Genomic DNA, 16511 nt, shown 5'->3' on the forward strand with positions numbered 1-16511 from the left:
ACAAATTTCCCAGCGTCCTTTTTTTGTGAATTATTTTTATGAGCTCGAAATAGGAGCAACTTTTTTCAGTTACCTGTGTGGTTACTAGTTTAATTCTTAAATCTGTTCTGTTTTTGTGTGCTTGCTATGCGCAGTTTAGCATTTTAATAATTGTGCAGTGTAGAGGTCCGCCAACATTAGTAAGGGTAGTGGCTGTGAATGCCGTGTTCAGATGCAAGTTGAGATAGTGACTGTTCTCTCACAGCTCTAGGCAGTGCTGGCATTAATCTCCCAGCTTGAGGCTGTTGCCAATGGGCATCGCTGTAGGGGACCAGATGTGGGGATCTGGGGTAGGTCCAATATGTCCCATATGTAGCCCAACTGGTCCACTACTGTTGATGCCCCGGTTACTGCCCACACACTGAGGTTGAACCCTCACCAGTTTTTGAGTGGCAGGTTGTCCCAAGGCAGGCAGTGAAAGACTTTCTGGGGGGGAGGATCAAGAGGCTTCCCTGGTTTATCTGACAAATGGGTTTAAGGTGCTATCTGTGGCTGAGCCAGATGCAGTTGCTTGTCCTGTTATAGAGGAAGCCACTCAACCTGCAAGATCTGGGCAGTCACTGAATGTGGGATTATTTAAAGTTGGGAGCTCTAATTTTAGGCATGTAATGGTGTCCCTTAGGGACATGGCTACCAAGGAGGAGAAGAAATATTGTGTGCATACTGGGGAAGTCATCCAAATGTGGAGTCCTTCTGGGTGCCATGAACAGCAGAAGGGGCAGGTGATAGCTCACGTCAGTACTAATGATGTGTGCAGCTTTGGATTGGAACAGATTCTGACTAGTTGAATTGATGAACACTGCCAGTCTTGCTTCTAAAATGAAGGCAGAGCTCAACATCTGTAGCATCATCAGCAGGACCAATTGTGGACCTTTGGTACAGGGCTGATAAGAAGGTCAGAATCAGAGGTTCTGACAGTTTTGTGACCAAGTGAGCTGCAGATCCCTCGACTTGCGCCATAGGGTGGTGTGGTATTGGGTCCAGCTTAATAGACCAGAGGTTCACTACACACAGGAGATGACTGCACGGATAATGTGGGCTGTGCGGAGGGGAGTGGATGGTATTTTAGGGTAGAGTGTCTCAACAAAGAACAAAAAGGGTTTCAGTCTTAGAGGGTGCAGGTCAAACACAGGACAAAGGTTGACCTAGGAACCATAGGTATTATAGTAGTATATTGTCATAGCTGTATTTGGGAAAGAACCAGAGTTCCAGACACTCATATAAAGCACAAGCACAAGTCATTATAGATACTGAAAGCTAGCTAAAGCTGGAGATGAGCCCAGCCAAAATTTTTACAAAGAACTTAACATTGTTGAGAAAGGATCGTTTAAATGCAGTTGGTGGTGCAATGTTTTTTGCAGTTAGTAGTAGTCTGTCTTGTAGTGAAGTTGAAGTAGGTAGTTCCTATGAATTACTCTGGGTAGAGATTATACTTGAAAACTGGAATAAATTAATTATTGGATTGGTTCCTTTTACCAACCTCCCAACTTGGATGATGCAGTTTCTGAACAGTTCAAAGAAGACTTGAGTTTCAATTCAGATGGGTACCCCATTTGTACAATTATACATGGTGATTACTTCAACCTACCCTTGATATATTAGCAAAAATACATGTTTAAAGTCAGTGGTAGGTGTAAAGCATCATCCAGATTCTTAATAAGTGGTTTCTCCGAAAATTGTGTTGAATCATTACTTCAGGAGCCTACTCGAATTGTAAATTGTCACAAAAACATACTCGACTTCTTAGCAACAAACAATCCCACACAAATAAGGAGCATCATGACAGATACAGGGATTAGTGAGCACAAGGCTGTTGTAGTGAGACTGAATATTGTAACATCCAAACCTACCAAAAATAAATGCAAAATATATCTATTTAAAAAAGCAGACAAAAAATTTGCTTGATGCCTTCCTAAGATACATCCTCCATTCCGTCTGAACCAACTACGAAAGTGTAGACCAGATATGGCTTAAATCCAAAGAAATATTATAAACAGCAATTAAAAGGTTTATACCAAATAAATTATTAAGAGATGGAACTGATGCCTCCCCCTCATGGTACACAAAACAGGTCAGACTACTGTTGCAGAAGCAATGGAAAAAGCATGTTAAATTTAAAAGAATGAAAAATTCCCAACGATTCCCAGAGTTTTACAGGAGATCAAAACTTAGTGTGAACTTTCTTTGCGAGATGCTTTTAACAGGCTTCACAATGAAACGTTGTCTTGAAATCTGGCATAAATCCAAAGAGATTGGGTCATATGGAAAATACACCAGCAGCAAGACAATCAATACCTTCACTGTGCAATAGCGATGGTAATGTTACTGATGACAGTGCCACTAAAGCTGAGTCACTAAGTACTGTTTTCAGAAGTTCCTTGACGAAATAGAGACGGTATATTTTCCAGAATTCAGATCAAGAACTGCTGCCAACATGAGTAACTTAAAAATACACTCCTGGAAATTGAAATAAGAACACCGTGAATTCATTGTCCCAGGAAGGGGAAACTTTATTGACACATTCCTGGGGTCAGATACATCACATGATCACACTGACAGAATCACAGGCACATAGACACAGGCAACAGAGCATGCACAATGTCGGCACTAGTACAGTGTATATCCACCTTTCGCAGCAATGCAGGCTGCTATTCTCCCACGGAGACGATCGTAGAGATGCTGGATGTAGTCCTGTGGAACGGCTTGCCATGCCATTTCCACCTGGCGCCTCAGTTGGACCAGCGTTCGTGCTGGACGTGCAGACCGCATGAGACGACGCTTCATCCAGTCCCAAACATGCTCAATGGGGGACAGATCCGGAGATCTTGCTGGCCAGGGTAGTTGACTTACACCTTCTAGAGCACGTTGGTTGGCACGGGATACATGCGGACGTGCATTGTCCTGTTGGAACAGCAAGTTCCCTTGCCGGTCTAGGAATGGTAGAACGATGGGTTCGATGACGGTTTGGATGTATCGTGCACTATTCAGTGTCCCCTCGACGATCACCAGTGGTGTACGGCCAGTGTAGGAGATCGCTCCCCACACCATGATGCCGGGTGTTGGCCCTGTGTGCCTCGGTCGTATGCAGTCCTGATTGTGGCGCTCACCTGCACGGCGCCAAACACGCATACGACCATCATTGGCACCAAGGCAGAAGCGACTCTCATCGCTGAAGACGACACGTCTCCATTCGTCCCTCCATTCACGCCTGTCGCGACACCACTGGAGGCGGGCTGCACGATGTTGGGGCGTGAGCGGAAGATGGCCTAACGGTGTGCGGGGCCGTAGCCCAGCCTCATGGAGACGGTTGCGAATGGTCCTCGCCGATACCCCAGGAGCAACAGTGTCCGTAATTTGCTGGGAAGTGGCGGTGCGGTCCCCTACGGCACTGCGTAGGATCCTACGGTCTTGGCGTGCATCCGTGCGTCGCTGCGGTCCGGTCCCAGGTCGACGAGCACGTGCACCTTCCGCCGACCACTGGCGACAACATCGATGTACTGTGGAGACCTCACGCCCCACATGTTGAGCAATTCGGCGGTACGTCCACCCGGCCTCCCGCATGCCCACTATACGCCCTCGCTCAAAGTCCGTCAACTGCACATACGGTTCACGTCCACGCTGTCGCGGCATGCTACCAGTGTTAAAGACTGCGATGGAGCTCCGTATGCCACGGCAAACTGGCTGACACTGACGGCGGCGGTGCACAAATGCTGCGCAGCTAGCGCCATTCGACGGCCAACACCGCGGTTCCTGGTGTGTCCGCTGTGCCGTGCGTGTGATCATTGCTTGTACAGCCCTCTCGCAGTGTCCGGAGCAAGTATGGTGGGTCTGAGACACCGGTGTCAATGTGTTCTTTTTTCCATTTCCAGGAGTGTAGATATCATTGATGTAGCAAAGCAACTGAAACCACTTAATAAAAGCAAGTCCTCTGGTCCAGATTGTATATACCAGTTAGATTCCTTTCAGAGTATGCTGATGTAATGACTCTGTACTTAACAGTCATATACAACCACTTGCTTGTCAAAAGATGTGTACCTAAAGACTGGAAAGTTGCACTGGTCACACCAATACTCAAAAAAGGCAGTAGGAGTAATCAAATGAATTATAGACCCATATCAGTGATGTCAATTTGCAAAAGGAGTTTGGAACATATACTACATTCTAATATTATGAATTAACTCAAGGAAAACAATCTGTTGACACAGTCAGCACATATTCAGAAAGTATTGTTCTTGTGAAACACAACTAGCTCTTTATTCTCACAAAGTAATAAATGCTACTGACATGGGCTCTTTAATTGATTCCCTAGTTCTAGATTTCCAAAAGGCTTTTGATACTGTTCATTACAAGTGGTTTCTAATAAAATTATGTGCCTATCGAGTACTGTCTCAGTTGTGTGACTGGATTCGTGAGTTCCTGTCAGAAGGGTCTATTGTACAATCCAATATTTGAAAACAGGATACAAAAATGTGGTAAGCTGTATCTCCAGGAGGTGACCTTTCAATTATTCTTCCATTTTTGTATTCATTACATGAATGACAAATGTAAAGCATTTATGTTTATGCTAACATTTAAAAAATCAGTAGAAATTTAAAACATTTCACTGCCACCGTACTTTCACTTCTGATAAAACAAAATTATCAGTAGATTCATTTCACACATCATTGGCTACTGTTACTTCTTATGTATTGCGGCATTCTCGTTTTCAACACTGACGTTTTCATACCAATATCAAAGGTACAATAGTTCTGTAAGTGTGAGAAAAAAATTCCAGCAACTGGAAAGTTAGGCAACAAATTGCAGTGAGATGCAAGATACTGTTCCAGAAGCGACCTCTCAAATATCACGGTACTTCTGAACTTCTGTTTAAACAGTTTGTGCATACCACATTCTTTCCTGGTCCATCAACAGATCATTCTATTTACAGATCAAAATTTGTGTGATATGAGGTTGTATACTCTTGTCACTATCAGCAGTGTGTGATGTAGTAGTTCATTTATAATCAAAAGTACAGATTCTGAAACATGTGTGGATCAGATGTTGCCATGAAAGTTGTAGCTAGAGTAATTGTTCTGCTGATTGGATGCCTTTGATTACTTAATCGCAAAATAACAGTTTTGAGATGAGAGTGCTTTGCAGCTATAGAAGACACTCCAAATGACATTAAAGTTCTGTCCCACTTTGTGCTGATTGCGATTTTCCTCTAATCTGCCAATGGTCTGGACATACATTTGCCCTTTCCAATGCTATTGCTGTGCCAACTAGCTTCCCTGTGACTCAATCACTGTGTTCCAAATGCTCACAACTCACCATCAGGACCACTGTGCTTAAGAGTCAGGCCGACATGGACTGTTGCAGGCTGGTGTGGAGTGTAATTTATTTGTTTCACTGTTTTCTTAACTAACTGGCATAAGTCTCTTTATAAATAAGTTTATATTGCACTTAACATAAATGGTGTTGCTTGCCAATAACTTTTATTTCAATATAAAAGTTATTGGCAATCAATCTGACACAACAGATGAACTCCAGTTGTTCTAGGCTTACCCAGGCATATTGCGCTCTGCAGGGACAGACTGCATAGTTCTGTAGCTTTTTGTAAGACCCAAATGGGTGAAACATCTTACAAAAATGAACTTAAAGTACTTCAGATGTGTTAATGTGTAGTACCAAAACTCCACCCTTAGACAGAGCTCAGCAATACTGGCAGACCTTTGCAATATATGATCCTGCAACCCAGTGGAACAATAATGAGTTCAGGAATACACACAGAAAAACTGAAGTGTTTAGCAGAGACTTGTGTTTGTGCCTACATAGAAGCCATTTTCAAAATACTAATGATCTTGTACTAAGTAGGTACAGTTTCCACTGAAAGGTGACCACATTTGGAACACAGCTAGAGAGGAGGAGACATGTACTCTCTTCCCTCATCCATCACAGATGAACAAGTACTTGTTGCAGCAATGCACATTCCATCAAAATGTTCAGTCACTCCCAAATAAACTAAATGAAATAGAAATAATATTAAATGATCTAAATGATGTTTCTGTACTATGCTTTACAGAACACTGGCTCAAACAAGATATGTTAGAGCAAACATACCTTCCTCAGTTCAAACTTACAAGCATGTTTTGTAGGAAAATATAGAGTCATGGGGGTACTTGTATATATGTTGAAGAAAATATTGAATTCAATAGTGTAGGCTAACTAAATACCACAAACTGTCCTGTGAAAAAGATAGAGAACTCTCCATTGCTGAACTACCAAGGCAAAATACAGTTATTATTTGTGTATACAGGTCACCAGATGGAGACAAAAAAGCGTTTTACAATCACATGGAGGAACTCTTGGAAGAAATTCACTCCTCCAAGAAAAATATAATTATATGTGGTGACTTTAATATTGATTTCTCGAAATCCAATAAATTCAGAGATGACATTATAAATTTACTATAGTCGTTCAACATCAGTCCAACAGTAACTGAACCAACTCGAGAAACACCTAACTCTGCATCTATTATTGATCAGATCTTGATAAATACGTGCAAATATGCCTATAACACAAAAGTTTTAAACATGGGTTTTAGCGATCACTATGCTCAAATTCTTGCAATAAATGTTTCAGGACACCAAATTCCCAGTCGAATACAACACACTGTAAGGAATTTCAGTATAAAAAATGTGGCATATTTTTGTTCTCTCTTAGAGGGTGAAACTTGGAAATATGTATATGACTGTAAAGAGACCAATGAGAAATATGATAAGTTTATGGCTACATTCAAACATTTTTTTGAAATGGCTTTTCCTAAGAAAACAACTATGTGGCACTCTATTCAAAAAACAAACAAGTGGATTACAAAAGGGATAAGGATATCATGTCAAAATAAAAGGAGATTGTATGAGTACTCCAATTATAATACCAGTCCTGACTTTATTGCATATTTCGAAAGATACAAAAGAATACTAACACTAGTTATTTCAAAAGCAAAATAACTAGGAAATGACAAAATATTGTGTGGTTCCAAGAATAAAACTAAAGTAACCTGACAAATTATAAGGAAAGAAATGGGTACCGGGCCAGTTAATCACAGTAATATAGAGCTGATTATGAATAAAAATAAACTAACTGACCCCAAACATGTTGCTAGTGCTTTCAACAATTATTTCTCAAATATAGCACATCAATTAATAAATACACACCATGACTAACAGCCAACCAGTCACTCAAATCAAAAAATTCATTCAAACACGTTATTCCTGTATCCAGCAACACCCAAGGAACTGTCAAGACTCCTAAAAGAATTACCTAATAAATATTCAGTGGGTGTTGATGAGATTCCAGGTGCTATTATCAAAGTTAGTGCAACATTTATTGTGGAACCACTAACAGATGTAGTAAATTCATCTTTTGAAAGTGGTGTATTTCCAAATAATCTATAAACTGCAAAAGTAACACCTCTGCATAAGAATGGTGCAAAAAGTGATCTTGCTAATTATAGACCAGTTTCAGTTTTTTCAGGCTTCAGCAAAATTATGGAAAAAATGTTCCTTAGAAGATTAACAGTTTTCCAAAGTTAAAGAGAGGCTGATAAGTGACTCCCAACATGTGTTCAGAACTGGAAAGTCAACTCAGTCAGCAATTTTTGCCTTCTTAAATGAAGTATTAAAATCAGTGGATGATAAACAACATGTATCTGGCATATTTCTGGATCTAAGTAAAGCCTTTGATGTAATTGATCATGGCATTCTCTTGTGTAAATTAAGTAATTATGGAATTTGAGGTCAGTCTGAAAAGTGGAGCCAGTTATACCTTGGTAATAGTCAGCAGATTACAGAAATAAAACACAAAGATAGTGAAACACAAAAAATTTCTAGTTTTTACAATGATGAGCAAAAAATCAAGTATGGAGTCCCACAAGGGTCAGTTCTAAGACCTGTTCTATTTCTGCTGTATGTAAATGACTTGGCTAGTAAAATACATGATGGAACCACTGTACTGTTTGCAGATGACACTAATATTCTAATTAAATCACAGAATGAGGAAAATCTGCACGAGGCTGCAGTATGTTATGCGTACCTTAACACACTGGTTCAAGACCAATAGGCTCACCATAAATTCTGAAAAAAACTGTGCCAGTTAACTTCCATACCACACAAAACCTCCATCCTGCAAACCCTGTTTTCACAATCGAAGGAAAAAAATGTGTTGAAGGTCAGTCATACAAAATTTCTAGGTGTACATGTTCAGGCATATCTGAAGTGGGGGGCACACCTAAACAATTTAAATAAGAGATTGAATTCACTAGCATATGCTGTTAGGATCCTCACTCAAAATACAAGCTGCTTATCAGTGCTGACAATGTATCACTGCAGTATACAGTCGCTACTTATGTATGGAATAATTTTTTGGGGAAATTCCACAAATACTACAAGAACATTTAAAATGCAGAAAAAGATTATCAGGGTGATAAAAAAAGCTAACTGTAAGGATTCCTGTAGACCCCTTTTTAAAACTCTGAAAATATTGCCACTGCCTTGCTTGTATATATACGAAATACTAATTTTCACAAAAGACAGCATCTTAAAAAAGGAAAATCTTATCAAACACAACTATGAGATACAGACACATGAAACTAGACAGAAGGTGAACTTACACAGTAACACAGTAAATACAAATGTATGCAAAAGAGGAATGTATCATTCTGGAGCTATGTTATACAGGGTGTTACAAAAAGGTACGGCCAAACTTTCAAGAAACATTCCTCAAACACAAATAAAGAAAAGATGTTATGTGGACATGTGTCCGGAAATGCTTAATTTCCATGTTAGAGCTCATTTTAGTTTCGTCAGTATGTACTGTACTTCCTCGATTCACCGCCAGTTGGCCCAATTGAAGGAAGGTAATGTTGACTTCAGTGCTTGTGTTGACATGCGACTCAGTGCTCTACAGTACTAGCATTAAGCACATCAGTACGTAGCATCAACAGGTTAGTGTTCATCACGAACGTGGTTTTGCAGTCAGTGCAATGTTTCCAAATGCGGAGTTGGCAGATGCCCATTTGATGTATGGATTAGCACGGGGCAATAGCCGTGGCACAGTACGTTTGTATCGAGACAGATTTCCAGAATGAAGGTGTCCCGACAGGAAGACGTTCGAAGCAATTGATCGGCGTCTTAGGGTGCACGGAACATTCCAGCCTATGACTCGCGACTGGCGAAGACCTAGAACGACGAGGACACCTGCAATGGATGAGGCAATTCTTCGGGCAGTTGACGATAACCCTAATGTCAGCGTCAGAGAAGTTGCTGCTGTACAAGGTAACGTTGACCACGTCACTGTATGGAGAATGCTACGGGAAAACCAGTTGTTTCCATACCATGTACAGCGTGTGCAGGCACTATCAGCAAGTCATTGGCATCCACGGGTAGACTTCTGCGAATGGTTCATCCAACAATATATCAATCCTCATTTCAGTGCAAATGTTCTCTTTACGGATGAGGCTTCATTCCAACGTGATCAAATTGTAAATTTTCACAATCGACATGTGTGGGCTGACGAGAATCCGCACGCAATTGTGCAATCATGTCATCAACACAGATTTTCTGTGAACGTTTAGGCAGGCGTTGTTGTTGATGTCTTGATTGGGCCCCATGTTCTTCCACCTACGCTCAATGGAGCATGTTATCATGATTTCATACGGGATACTCTACCTGTGCTGCTAGAACATGTACCTTTACAAGTACGACACAACATGTGGTTCATGCACGATGGAGTTCCTGCACATTTCAGTTGAAGTGTTCGTACACTTATTTTTACTTCTTTTTATGATGTTCATAGAAACACACTACAGGAAATTGAAAATGCAATAAAATGCTATAACTCAAAACAAAATCGCATCTTTAAGTAATTTCTTGTTCTTTTACAGTTCACATTTCTTCATTTACACCAGTTTGTGCACAGGTCTGTTCAGTGTTCTTTGCAGTAAGTGTTAAGACATTCTCTGCAATGTATGAGTCTCATTCTTTTTTAGAAGGGCAGATGTGACAAAGAGTTCTCTTGCCAGTGGTAGGTTGTTCTTGCCTTTGTGATGGTGACGCTTTAGTTTAGGACATATTGTATGGCTACTCAAAAGTGTGTTTGTAGGCTGGGATTTTCTAGCCTCTTAGTCATCCAGAATTTAGCGAATTCTTCACCCAAGTGTATAAAAAGTCTTTTCTTGGCAATCTGTTGGTTCTCTGCTGCTGGTTATTGTAGGTATCGATACCCCAAGCATCACACATCACACACCCAATATTTATCATGCCATAAAATACACTTAGTGGCTGTCTTCTGGTTTTCCAGCTACATGAATAGGTGCTGCACATCTGGTCCAGCATGTTACTCCAAATTTGGTAGCATTGTAATCCTCTATTATGTGTGGTTTCTTACTGATGCCATTGACAGTGGGCTGGTCATAAGCAGTTTACAGCGGAACAACTATTTTATTTGATTGTGCTGTATATGAAATCAGAGGTTTTTTTCTTTGTCAAAGCGAAACATAGATGTACCTATGTTTCTGTTTTTCATGGACAGTAGCTCAGGGTATTTCAGGCTTGTTGGAGTGAATAGTGCCCACCAGTGTGAGTTTATCTTTTGAAAGATCACCTGCCAGTTTCAGTGAGGTAAACCAATTGTCTACCATAATGTTTCTGTTTGACACTCAGAGTCTTGTCATTTACTTTACATAAAATTCCCCAAGAGGCATTCCAATTGTGTCTCTGCATTTTCCTAGGTAAGGAGATGTGTCGATCATGTACTTTGTTTTTGTGTCACAGGTCATTACTATTTTCATCTCATATCTATTTTGTTTGTTTAGGATGTAAAAGTGGAAAGGACATTTTGCATGAAAACACAACAGTTGCTCGTCTACAGTAACAAATGGCTCCGGTTTATAACAGGTCTTTCTGTTTTGAGTAAACTGTTCTCAAATTTATTAGTGTGAAATAATAGTTTTCTCTTGTAGCTTGACAAATTTGTTATCAAATTTCAGACATGAGACTAAGAATTCAAACCTTTCAGAACTCATTGTGGCTTTGTATAGAGAACCAACTTAATCTGTATTGAACATTTCTCTTACAGACAGATGACTGTTTTTTTTTAAAAAAAGCTGCTGCTATTACAAAGATTCTAAGAAGGGCCTTTATTATTGCTAGGCAGGTTTGGTTTTGTGTGTGTCAATGTTTTATTTCTTGATTTCCTCCTATCGGTTTCTTTTCATTAGTACGTGCCACTATAGCGTTTATCATCTGATACATGAAAAAGAAAGAAAATGTCTCCAGAGGTGTCTTCACTGGCTTAGCCCTTTGAATGGGCGCCTGAATGAGGAGGATAACATCTCTGTTTGGTGTGTGACAACTTGAACAACTGGCAGATATTACGGACCAGCGGTAATTGTTATTACCCCTCCTTCCCCCCCCCCCCTCCCCCCAACACGGTATTTGTGTTCCTTGATGGTGAGGAAATTGTATGATCTTCTTTACTTTCAGATGTGGATTCATTAGAATTTTCAGACTCAAGCCATTTTCATTTCTGTCCACATTGCCCAAGCACAAGACTGTCTTCAGGACTGCTTCGACTCATGTCATTATTTGGCCCTGGAATATCTTCGCGATCTGAATGGGGCATTACCATTTCATCAGACTCTAATTTCTTTGTTCAAACTAGAATCACTGTCAAATCCACTTTCATCTATTTTTTTCCAAGAATTTTCATGATTTTCTGTGCAATTTTGGTCATCTCCATGCAGAATACTCATCCAAAATAAAATAAAAATTCAAATGCTTGACGGCACACATTATGCTCATTATACTGTTTTATATATGTACTGAACCAATGTTATTGCTAGAAATAGTTCTGGTTCTTGAAGTTACCGCATGTAATTCTGGATATGTAGATACAAATTCTCATAAAATTTATGACATAGCACTTAGTACTGTGAAATCAAACCAGTGAGTTTCAACAGTGAATACTCGATAATCAACCATTTCAAAAGCTAGGAAGCTACAATGAAGTATAGCAGTGTGATGTGAAAAACATAACTGATTAAGCAATCGTGCATCATCAAAATGATAAGCTGGTGATCTAGGGTTAAAGGATATTGGTTAATCACAAACTAATCTTTATAGATTTAACTATCTACAAATTAATAATGTCAACATATCAGGTTCCTGCCCAGATAGCTGTGCAAGTTAAAGCACCCCTGCCAGTACACAGGTACACACGCCGCCTCGCAATACCCTGCCGGCCACACTGGTTGTGGTTTTTATGCAGATTCCCACATCCAAATTGGTGAATATTGGCCTGGTACACATGTTTAGCATCAGATATGTCCTACACAAACATTTAGAAAACTTTCTCACACTTGGACATAGAATTTACTCAAGACGCAAACAGGTGGGGTACACTGATTCTATCCTGTGGGATGGGTAAGAGATTGATGACCTTGGATGTTTAGTCTCTGTAAACCCATAATCACCAGCAGCAGATAAACCTTTTGAATGGAAATTCTGCTGTGTTAGAAAATACCAGATTTTGAAACTGCAGAGTGAAAATTTCATTCTGGAATCATCCCCCAGGCTGTGGCTAAGCCATGTCTCCGCAGTATCCTTTCTTTCAGGAGTGCTAGTTCTGCAAGGTTCGCAGGAGAGCTTCTGTAAAGTTTGGAAGGTAGGAGACGAGGTACTGTCAGAAGTAAAGCTGTGAGTACCAGGCGTGAGTCGTGCTTCGGTAGCTCAGATGGTAGAGCACTTGCCCGCGAAAGGCAAAGGTCCCGAGTTCGAGTCTTGGTCAGGCACACAGTTTTAATTTGTCATTGAAATTGTGACTTTGTATGCTCTTAGTGCAATGCTCAGGAGTGACTGGTTTTATTTACTATTTTGGCAGCCTCTTTTTTTTAATTGTGAAGTAAGAAAGGAAATTCCAAAATGTAACAGCAGTTAAATAAAAGTAAAAGAATTTATCAGTCGATGGATGACTAACACACGTAAAAAAAACTAACTTCAGTACTAACTAGTTGAATTGAGGTTCCTTCATACAGCAAAGAGAGAGGAAATTATTGGAGGTTTATATTTGAAGTCATACACAGTCTCTGAATAATGAAGACACAGTAGGCTAACTTTACTGGGATCTCAGCTTAAAGGTTTTGATCCCAAAAAAGTGTGTCCATACAGTATGTAAGGCTAGTCCTGTAGATCCCTGTTGTTCTCTTTTTACTACAATTGTGACACTGTATATTTGTGTTTCTGTTCTCAATGTCAGGAACAACATTACACAAGTCATTGCCAGAAAAGAAATTCACCAACATGGTGCCAGAACCAAGGAAAAGTATCAGCAAATACAAACTGGAATTCAGATGAATTGAGTGTCCTCAGAACAATTAAATGCATGCTATGCCAGGCTGTACGTACACCATAGAAGTTAAAAAAACACCTTTAACAGAAAAGGACTGAAATTACGCAAGTTGAGGGCCAAAGTGCTAAATAAAATGAACAGCACCAACTCTTCAGCGGTACGAGCTCCATAACACATGCTGGCATGACTCTGCATGCTTAGGTAGTGATCAAATAATGTCATAACCTGACCATTGCGTTGTTACATATAAACGGTTTGCCTCACTGAGCTTGTTTGAGTTTACAAATCAACCAACAAAGACTTTATAACCTCTGAAGATGTGTCTAGCATTAGGAGATGAAATGTTACAGAAACATGGGTTAGACTATAGCTAATGTCCGTATAACTAAAATCACCAATTACATCCTTGGAATGTCTAATGTGTTACCTCTCTGTGACGGATCAATGCTATTGAAAAATACAAAAATAAAACAATGAAACTATCTGCCAGACAACTGATTTTGCTGTAGAAAAGATTTCTATGACATGCACAGTATTGACTTTAGTTTTGAGTTTTCTGATATGCTCATTGAAATGCTTGTACTGTACCATTGACAAAGCCTGTTTAATGTGAATGGTTACTAGTGAATAAAAGTTATTGATTCTTACACCTCTAAATGTATGCGAACTGTCATCTTTTCTACATGTTACAACACTAGTGTCACAAACCTGATTTGTAGTTTATTGAGTCCATCTGTCTACTTTTTTCTGTCAAATCAAAGCATCACTAGGCTATGCTTGTCTGACTTCCATCTGTGAAATAATTATTTGAAACTCTCTGAATATTGGTTGCGTCACTGTGAGAATTGATCTTAACTAATCAAATTGACCCACTCAGTGAAAATGCCCTACCTAGAAGATTCAGAAACTTCCACATTCAGAATTTTAGGGATGATCCAACATATGAACCAAGTAATTACATATTTGGGCTAAACAGACATGGAGTCTATATAATGTTGGAAATTCTGTACTGGAATACAAACAGTGGAATGAATATAGAGAAATCCAGTGCAAATGTCTCATCCAGCAGGGGAGTGAGTGCTGTTTTGAAATTTTGAGAGAGATTAAAATTGTGTGCTGGACCGCTACTTGAATCTGGAACCTCCCCTCTGTAGATAATGCTCTTACTGACTCAGCTGTCCAGGTCTGGATATCCAGGCAAAGTTCTGGGCTCAAATCTTGATCTGGCACACAGTTTCAATCTGTTAGAAAGTTTCATATTCTCCATATAGCACAGCACCTTCTCTAGTGTGTGCCATGTTTTTGTTGCTGTTTCTTAGCACATTGTTACTTACTTCTTTTCTTGCCGTTGCTTCAAATATTTGTCTTGTTTCTACTGCTAGTTTGCTTGTGTTTCTTGTATTTCTGACATGTCGACTGCGTACATGAATACACGCAACCAGTCACTTCTCCCATATGCTTTTTGTAAATGAAACAGAAAATGGATAAATGACTCAGGTAAATTGCATGCTCTTCTAAACACTCCATGTTGTGTTTTATTGGAGTGAAGGAGAGGCTTTCTAACTTGTGATATTTCACTGTGTAGCTTTCTATTTCTTACATTTCACTGTCTCTCCCATGACCAATGGCCCCAGATTATTTCCTCCATAATACTCGACTGTCTTGTATCCTGCCGTCCATTTCATTCCTTTGGTGTATGAAGAAACCTCGAGTTGTGAAATCTAGTATTTTTATCCTTTGGTCGGGTCTGAATCTGCTGGAGCCTGCTATATGTCAGTTTATGTTTTGATTGGAGTAGGTATTGTGAAGATTAAAATTAAGCTTAAAATTTTGATTTTATGTTAATTTACATTTATTGGTTTTCTAAAATTATACAATCATATTGGTATTTCTGAATGAACTATTACTACAACTGCTGCTGCTGCTGCTGCTGCTGCTACTACTACTACTACTACTACTACTACTACTAAGTCCTATAGTGCTTAGAGCCAACTACTACTACTACTACTACTACTACTACTACTACTACAACTATATAAAGATAATTTAATTTACTGACATCATAAAAATATTTCAATTAAATGAATACATAAAAATAATTGAATTTATTAAAGACAGAAATTGTCATACACATTGTTCATTTATTGTGTAAGGTCTATCTTTGACACACAAAATCTTTATTACATTGTTTTCATTTGTCTCTTTTTATTATCTTACAGTATTTCTTGTTTCAGGTTTCTCACTGCTGGCACAACAAGAATCTTTGTTTCATTTTCTATCAAATTAATGCACCCGAAACTAGTATTGGAAATTCTGCATTACTATTGAGTGGCCTATCATCAATGTGTTTCTAATAAAGAAAGAAAGAGAGAGAGAGAACTTTGGAGATACAGAGATATTTCACCCCATTAAGTACCTAACAGGAGGCTGCATTACATCACCATGTGTTTGAATCAACAATGTGTCTGATGAAAAAGAAGAACAGATGTTGAAAGGGTACTCAAAGTTTCACAGTCTTCTACATTTACTTCTACATGAATATAAGATACAGAAATAAGTATACATTGTCAGTCCTCTGCTTAGCTCACAGTGACAGTATGAAAGTTTTTTTTTCCCACTGAATATTTGTAAAACAAACTTTTCTCCATTAGTTAATGCTTGTATCTAAAAAGAAAAAAACAAAACAATATTGGTTTTCATGTTCCTTATGCACTTTCCCACATCTCCTTCTACTCATGTTTGAGCAGCTTAAGAACTTATTGTCCTCCCATTCCCAGTTCATATTTTTGTTGCTAATTTTAAAGATTAAAAAAATTCAATCCCATATGTAGTGTTGACTTCCGAATCTAGACTGAAATATGTCAACTTGTAGGAAACATTTGCTTTATTGTTCAGCTTTTTAAATATGTATTTTTGACAAAAATGTGGTACTGTTTGAGTGTTTACCTCAACCAAAGAATTGCACAAATGTGCTGCTCAGATTGATGGTGTGATTACCAGATCAGTTTACTAATTTCCCTAACATTCATAGTTAGAAAAAATATTCCATGATTTCAATAAACAAGACCCCTGCAACTGTTAGAATT

General features: G+C 39.2%; 1 protein-coding gene across 1 annotated transcript in view; it reads left to right on the forward strand.

Moving 5' to 3' along the window:
- The window catches only part of LOC124723056, a 63385-nt gene extending 47401 nt beyond the window's left edge, over window positions 1–15984 (forward strand). The window contains exon 2 of the mRNA XM_047248235.1: window positions 15660–15984. The gene's annotated coding sequence lies outside the window, so the exon portion shown is untranslated. The remainder of the gene's footprint in view (window positions 1–15659) is intronic.
- The last annotated feature ends 527 nt before the right edge of the window (window positions 15985–16511 follow it).

Source organism: Schistocerca piceifrons, chromosome X (assembly GCF_021461385.2).
Source record: "Schistocerca piceifrons isolate TAMUIC-IGC-003096 chromosome X, iqSchPice1.1, whole genome shotgun sequence".
NCBI classification, from domain to species: Eukaryota; Metazoa; Arthropoda; class Insecta; order Orthoptera; family Acrididae; genus Schistocerca; species Schistocerca piceifrons.